We start from the raw sequence: 8,455 nt of genomic DNA, 5'->3' as shown, positions 1-8,455 counted from the left end.
CCCAGTAAAGCATGTTCCAATAGAAATAGAGGACCCATTTTCATCCAAACTTCCATGAGTAGTGGGGCTCTTCCAAGGAAAAAATGAGCATGGGAATATCTGGTTAATAAAAGCAGCACTTTCAGGTGAAGCAGTACTGAAAGATAATGTCGTTTCCGTGATAAGGAGGTTCACTTTGGATATGTGTCTTCAAATAAGCAACTTATCTGAAAGACCTAATAAATTTCTTGTGAATACCCTACTTTCTAAACCTGGTCTAATTACCAGGTTGGTTCGGCTTGGTCTTGCAGGACCTGAACCTGAGCAAGTCGAGTCGGGTACCTTATGGAACATAATGGCAAGGGTGACTCTAAACTCGAGTTGGTCAAAAAAGTTGGAGTCGGTGCCTAGTGAAGTCTGCGTGCCCAAGCCGTGCATTTGCACGTATCACAAGGCCATGTACTCATAATAAAGTTATGTATTTGTATTTTATGATGAGTATGCATATTAATCAATTACCAGGAGTGAAATACGTGTCGGGGTTAAGCCCTATCGAAAATCCCAATGTTTCGGCTAAGTTTTGGCTGACTCGTGGGTGGTCATAGGTGAGTTGGACCCACCAATGTGACCTACCACTCTGGTCATTAGATATTTTACTCAAGTATAAATAGCATTTATTACTTTTCTTCACCCTCATTTATTGTTTTACAAGGTGGGTGAGAAAAGTAAAAAAGAGAGAGAAACGAAGGAAAGAAAAGGAAAGAAGAAGGAAGAAATGGGGAAGAAGATGATCATTGCACATCGCCAGGGTCAAATCCTTTGAATCCGACACTGGATTAGTGACCATCATCTCGAGATCTACGATTTGCGGTGAGTAAAGATTGTATTTCTTAAACCCTTATGAAATCCTAAGTGAAATCCTGTGATTTATGTAGGAATCCTTTAGATCTTGTTAATCTCTCTTGAGAATATGAATCTAAGGTTTAATGAAGGGCCTACATGTTGTTTATAAAGGTTTTAGAGAAATAAATTACAAGATTTGAGAAGCATTTGTTAATCTCTTGAGCTCGAGAAGATTTGAGGTTTTGAAGTTGTTCTTGAGCAAAGAGATAAGATCCATGCTTGAGACTTTAGATCGATCTTAGACCTAGGTTAGAATCATGATATGGGATCTTAGATTTGTGAAAAATGAAGTCGAATCAACCCCTCGTGGTTTCCCCAAGGTGGGATGAAGAATAAGAGTGAACAGTAAAATCCTAGTTCTGAGTGGTGGGTGCTTGGAGATGGTCGGACCCACCAATCCGGAGCCCGCCTATCCTGGTTAGGTTGTTGGCTCGATCGGTGAGTAAGACCGATGGGCACCTGGCCCTCCAGTCCAGCTAGAGCCCCTGGGTCGAGCGGCAAGCAAGGACTGGTGGGCACCTAGCCCACAAGTCCAGACAGAGTCCCTGGGTCAAGCCGTGGGCAAGTACCCATGGGTACCTCACCCACTAGTTGACCTACCAATCCAACCCTTCGGGTTCCAATTGGGTCCAAATTTGTCGGGCAACCTTCTACGGTGATTCTAAATGTGTTAGGATCATCGTACTCTATTGGTTGTGAACCTAAAATGGAGTTATACTAAACTTGAAATCTTTTTTGATAGGTTGTACTAGAAACTCAAGTCATCGCATGCCGAATCTTCCTTGTACAAAGGGTGATCATTGTATATAATTAGGTAAGTGGGAAGAAGACATTGACTTATTTTTGGAGTATTTTTCCATCATTCCATTATTGATGTAGACTGACCATGTTATCATTCTAATTGTGTGTAGACTAGTCATCCACGTATGCCATTTGTATGCATTGTTTTGTGCATTATAAAACTCATTCATGATTTGTTATGTTGTGATTTCATTTATTAAATGATAAATTCTTGTCATAGATTATGATGTGGATGAAATAAATATTTGACATGTGGTGCACTGATAGATTAGATGCCGTAGCCAGCTTGGAAACGAATACATTGGCGGCCGTGGAATGGGACATGGTGATACTATGCAGTCGTACTATCTCATATAGAAGCATACGGATAAGAATGAAATTTCCTTGTGCTACAACCTTTCCCAGTAGGGGTTTAGGTGTTGGGTATATCACTGGGGGGAAGCCTAAGGTTGTGTACCAATGGTGGCGGTTAGAAGTACGCCCGACCGATTATTAGGATTGTCGGCAACTTTGGTGATATAATAAGAAGGTCAATTGTACTGATTTTAATTTAATGCATGGCAAGGTCCATTTTACTTTGATGTCGCTGAGAAACAGCAATTTACTTTTTCGGTACCCACGGCTAGCCGTCTCTAGCAACCCTATGGGCATATAGGAGATGGGGTTCACAGCTAGTACCCTGGGAATACGCGCACTGTGGTTGTGAGTAGCATATGACCTATGACCTAGAATTGTTGTTTAGGTGAGTTAGGATAATAAAATGAAATTGCATACATATAGGTTCATTTGTATTGTGAATACTTGCTTGGTCTTTTTTTTCACTTATTGGGCTATTGAGCTCATCCCACTTGCACACTATTTTTTAGATGATCTTACAGGTTATCTGGTTAAGGAGCTAGAGCCTGGACCCACTGTGGAGTTTTCAATTGAAGACTGGTGGGTTCCAGAAGATCTTAGGCACTAGGTCGAGTGTCCGTGTGAGAGTTGTGTTGCGGGACAGCAACATTGAATACCAACCCGGGATTCTTTTTATTATTTTGTGATATTACCCATTTTATGCTCTGGATGTTTAAATTATATTTCTTGTGCATATATTACGTCTACGGGCCCAGATGTAAATGTATTATGTAATACAATTTGGGTATCAAGAATATTAAGGTATTTACATGTATTTACATGTATTTACACGTAAGACTTCCGCTGAAATACAGAAATTACTTTCTTTAATCATGTGTGTGTTGTGTAGTGGTTACTGTTTCAAATGATCCTGACAGGTTTTGGGTTAACAGGTTTTAACTTGATCATCAGTCCGGTACTGTATGAACGAGGTGTGACATTTCTTCTCCTATCCCAAGCTCTCTTATCTTCGGTGTGTCAATAGGTCCATCAAAAGAAATGGGTTTTGTCATCCTATACTGCCACAAACCTTGTGGAGGCTCGGCATCTTGGAACTAGTCATCAATTTTTCTAAAGCAAACTGTCAAATAGATAGAAATCTCAAGATAACAAAAACAATGACCCAAACCCCAAATCAAAGAGCCCTAAAAAAATTAAATATGAATAGAATGCCGATAACAGATCAAAATTGCAAAAGGAGGGAGAGAGAGAGAGAGAGAGAGGAGTACCGTACCTCTGCTAACTGTCATACACAGAGCAAATTCACAGAATGAAATATGTCAAGCACATGGTGTAATCGATCGGATGACTGAACCTAAATTTCAGGATTCAAATATTACAATCAAACTAAAAAAAAAAAATACCATCAAACATTAAGTATGATAAGATGATCAAAATATGAAATCAGAACAAAAAAGAAACCTTAGTTTGGCGACTCGAATTTACTTATGATTGTCAATGAAATCATAGGCGTCAAATAGAAGCAGTAAAGAAGAGTGGGGGTGAGATTTATTACAAACCAAATTACATATAAAGGTAAACATTATTATCAATCAAATTTGTGAATCTATTGAAGAAGATACACACTCACTACTCAAACTTCATAAAGAAAAGAAAAGAAAAAAAAAAAAAAAAAAAAAAGAATTTAGAGATTTATCTGTAATTGATGAACCAGAATAGCAAGATAATAAAAGAAAATAAAACCTGCTACAAGCACTTTAGATCAAGGAGATCTCATAGTGAAATCCCATAATCCATTGCTGAAGAAAAATAAGTCCAAGTGAGAAAAAGAAGAGTTAGAACCCAAAAAATTAGAGAAAAACAGAGACCTCTGTCATACCTTGTATCTGCTCCACACCAGCACATTTTATTTTCTTTGTTATTAGCTTATTTCAGATTTAGGTGATTAGGAATCTAATGAAGGGTTTCCATGTAACTTTGACAGACAAATGAATCATATTTTTGCTAGTCAGATGCTCTTAAATTGTGGACTCACTGCATGAAGATGGAGTCCTAGATTTTTGTTTCTATTTTCCTCTTCTTATTTCTATATTCGATTTTTTCTGCAACCATCCATAACCTGAGAACAATGGCCACCATTTCTTAACAATTACCTTGCAAATTATCAACCACTACGTCCAATCTCAAGCCCATACCATTTCTTAACAATTCCCACCAGCTTATTGGCATATAAACCACAAACCCATCTGATTGCAAGGAAACAACAAAGAAACTTGTGAAAATATCAGGAATACCCCTTGTGCTGAAACAAGCTTCAAAAGGCTTCACGGACGCCACTCTTTTCATCTCATCCTTCTTTGCCAATTCAATATAAGAGTCAATGAAGGCCTTATAGATGGAGGACCGAAGAGTGGTGTAGGGCGCCATTGTGCTTATCTTGGTACCACCAAACCAATATTTTCGTAAGGCAAAAGGGATTGATTCAACGGGATGGGTACATGACCGATACTGATAGATCCCACGGGAATGAAGTATTTGTTGGAGGTGTCGCCGCCGCCGATGACGGATGATGAACCACCGTGTGACTATTTTCCCATCTGATTAGTGAAGAGTTGGGTGTAGGGGTGTCAATTGGACGGTTCGGTTTGGTTTCAGTCGGGTTGAATCGGTTTTGGTCTAAGAATGAGGGAGACCAAAATCAATCCATTCAGGAACTTCGGTTTTCGATCAGTTTCGGTTTCGGCTGGTTTGGTTTCGGTTTATCTCAATTTTTCAATATCAGGTTAATACCGATTTAGATCGGTTTATTATTGGGTTTGAACCATAATGAAATCTTACATACATAACTATAGTGACAAGATTTGATGAAAAAAATAGTTTAAGTTTATGATGATGAATTAATATTGAAACCAATGAATAACAAATTACTAAGAAGATAACTAATATTAAATCATAAACGAACCTTATTGTTCCTAATCATTCATTTAACTATCCAATAGTTTTGAATAGTGAACAAGGAAATCAAGGGAAGCATTATTACAATTTACAAATCAATTTCTCTATTCATAACCTAATAGTCAATGATTTGTAACAATTCTCCTTACAATAAAAATTTTTCTAACTAATATTGCAGAAAATGGATAGTTAATTCACCAATTTATAATATCATAATCATTTTTTTTTTTACTGATTTCATTCGGTTTGGTTTCTATTTAGTTATTGATCGGTTTGATTTGGATCGGTTTTCAGACGGTTCCAACATATCTCAGTCCAAGACTAATCCAATTAGAATCGGTTTGGCTCGATTCAGATTTTATCGGTCGATTTTATCGGTTTGAACTAGGTTTTGACACCCTTAGGTGTAGTCGTAGATACCAGAACCGTTATAATGGTTCGAAGGCACAATAGAGAGAAAAATGTTATGATAAGAACCACCACCACCGTCGTGCTTGGTGGAGAGAAGGAGCTGGTGGGGCATTGCCTTGCAGCTTCTTGAGAGGCCAAGCATTCTTTAGCTCCAGTAGCCAGATTTTCAAGTAGGACTGTGGTTTCAGAGCAACTGATAGGGAATCGGTTAATAGAGGCAAGAGGGCCCAGGGTGGAACCGTTCTTGTAGGTTGACCTTAGCGCAACAACATCCTCGCTGAGGGCTGTAGCCGTGATGCTTTCGCCATTGTCGACGATGACACCACACCAGGATTTCTTGCCGCAGGCGGCCAGGTAGCAACCATTGCAGCCAAAGCCCTTAGCAAGTTTACATTTGTGTGATTTGCATGGGACCAGATGGAACGATGATGATGTGTAGTTTTGGTCGCAGTAGACCCATGAAAGTAGGCCGCCGAGGTTGACAACCAGATCGACGGAGACAAGGGGAGTACATGTCTTGATGGTAGTCACGTACTGGAGGGTCTTGGCATCCTTTGTGACCGGTAGGACATATCCATAGTAGGTGTTTCTTGTTGCTGCATGTAAAAGAGCTTGCAGGTGGAGGAGAAAGCCAATAACATCATAAGCGGTGCTTCTCCCTAGCGATGGGTGATTTCCCTTTAAAGAAAGTTCGAAAGAATATAACGAATATAGAAACGTAGATTTACTTCTAAGCGGTGCTTCCCCCTCTGCCTTGAATGATTTCCCTCGAGAAGCAAGTTGGAGCGAATATAGACGCATAGATTTTTTTTTTTTTCCTTTTTAAACTAAATATATGAAAAGTAAACATAGAAGGGGATTCATGGATTCTTCAAAGGGGCTAGGGAGAAAAAACTGTAAAAATGTGAAAAATTGGAGGAAAAGAAAAGTGAGAAAGAGAAATAACAACGAAAGAAAGAGAGATAGGAATAAAGAAACTATATTTAATTATAGGATTTTTTTGCTGATTAAAGATTGAGAGAGTAGAGGGTACCAAAAAAATAGAAAAATTAAGAAAGATGAAGAGGAGTGATAATGAAGAAGTTAAGGTATTTAAATTAAAAAGAATGATCAAATAGTTTGAAAAAATATTAGTGTATGAATATATGCACTTATATAATAACATGATAGTATGATAGTATGATATATATATATATATATAACATAGTTGGTGAATTCTAGCTATATGTACCATATTTACACAAAAGAATGTATACCCCTATCAAGATATAATTACAATATTACCTCTAGGGTTACATTAAATAGGTATACAAAAGAATAAGAAAAAGAAAGATGACTACTATCATCTTCAGGGTGCCCGAAGGCACAATCATCACGCATGCAACCATGATCTTGTGCTACCGACTCCTTGACCCAAGATCGCGCCTACATAGAGAGCCGACTTCAACAACGATCTTGGGATGGTCCCCTGGATCGCCATCTAAAAAGATTACAAGATTAAGGATTGACTTAAGGATTGAAAAAGGAAACTGTTTCCAAAGATGTTTCAATTTGGAGGCAATTGTGGAAAGGACAACTGTCTTGCATCATTTTAAATAAAATGGCTGTTTACATCAACTTTCCCTCGTGTTTGCCTATACTACGTCCTCCTCCCTCAAAATTTGTTTATTACATTTAAATCCAAAAAATTAACACCATGAGGCTAGTGTTAGTTTTAAATTTTAAAAGACAAATTTGCCCTTACCATATTTAAATACCTATTATACCCCTCATCACTTTTATAAAACAATACCTCTCAAAAAGCAACCCCAACTAAAGGAGAAGAAGTTTATCTTGTTCGACGAAGGTGGAGAGGAGGCTTAACATATTCAATGGTAACTAACACTATGAAGTTGGAGGGAATATATTCAATGGCAACCAATATATTGAAGGTAACTACATCTGGTGAAATTCCCCCTTCCAACATCTCATGGAACAACTGGTTGGCTTCCTTCCACTGGCCAGAATTGCATAGGCCATAAATCAAGGAATTGTAAGTAAAACCATTTGGCACCACACCTTATCGAAGCATTATATTAAACAGGGCACGTGCTTCCTCTAACCTTCCTCCTCTGCAAAGACCATCTATCATAATGGTTTAAATTACAGTTTTTGGTATGATTCCATTATTCATCATTTCATCAAAAAGGGTTGCAACTTCTTTCCACTGGCCAAAATTACATAGAACACGAATCAGAGAGCTGTAAGTAACAACATTTGGTGAGATACCACTGCCCTTCATTACTATGATGAGGTTCATAGCCTCGTTTACCAGCCTCACTTTGCAGAAACCATCAATGATCATGCTATACAAGATTAAGTTTGGGTTACGCCTACCACTCTGCTCTATCTGTTGGGTTGGGTTTCCCTCCTTGTGGAGGATGGCCCAAGTATGCTCACATTTTTTTAGGTGATGTCCATCTATGCTTGAGGCCCATAAGGAAGACATTTTTATCACAAGAGTATTGATGAAGATTTACTCATTTAACTTTGTTCATATAATAGGTTTAAAGTGAAAGCAAGAGAGAGAGAGAGAGAGAGTGAAAGTGGCTATTGGCAAAACTTGGAGAAGAAGAAAAAGAAAAAGAGCAGAAAAATTCTGGATTAGAGAACAGTGCTCAGTCATCTTCCAGAGCTCGATCGGATGATCATCCGTGGTCCGATTGAGCTAATTTTTTTACAGCAGGTTTGCAACACACTTATCTTCATTCCGTATGTTGTCATTGTAGTTTAGAGTTTCCTAAATCAATTTTCAGCAATGTTTTCTTTGCCCCTATTTTGGTGAGAACTCTTCAATTTCTTCCTCTTTATTTTGAGATTTCATCTTGTTGATGATGTATGCCTAGGATATTTTATTATTGATATTTGGAATGATTGTATGCCTCTAATTTCAGCTAGAGAAGACTTGTGTATTCTCATTATTTGGAGGACTGATGGGTTTTGTGTTCTAATAGATCTATCAGCAGAATAACTAAAATGATAGCAAAACTCAGTTACTCTATCATGAAGC

The 8,455-nt window shown here is 38.1% G+C and overlaps 1 pseudogene; it reads right to left on the bottom strand.

Annotated features, from left to right (window-relative positions):
- Positions 1-3,803: 3,803 nt before the first annotated feature.
- Positions 3,804-7,750, bottom strand: LOC122086838 (annotated as a pseudogene).
- Positions 7,751-8,455: the final 705 nt, after the last annotated feature.

This window comes from Macadamia integrifolia, chromosome 8 (assembly GCF_013358625.1).
Source record: "Macadamia integrifolia cultivar HAES 741 chromosome 8, SCU_Mint_v3, whole genome shotgun sequence".
NCBI lineage: Eukaryota > Viridiplantae > Streptophyta > Magnoliopsida > Proteales > Proteaceae > Macadamia > Macadamia integrifolia.
This window is presented reverse-complemented; position numbering and strand designations above follow the sequence as displayed.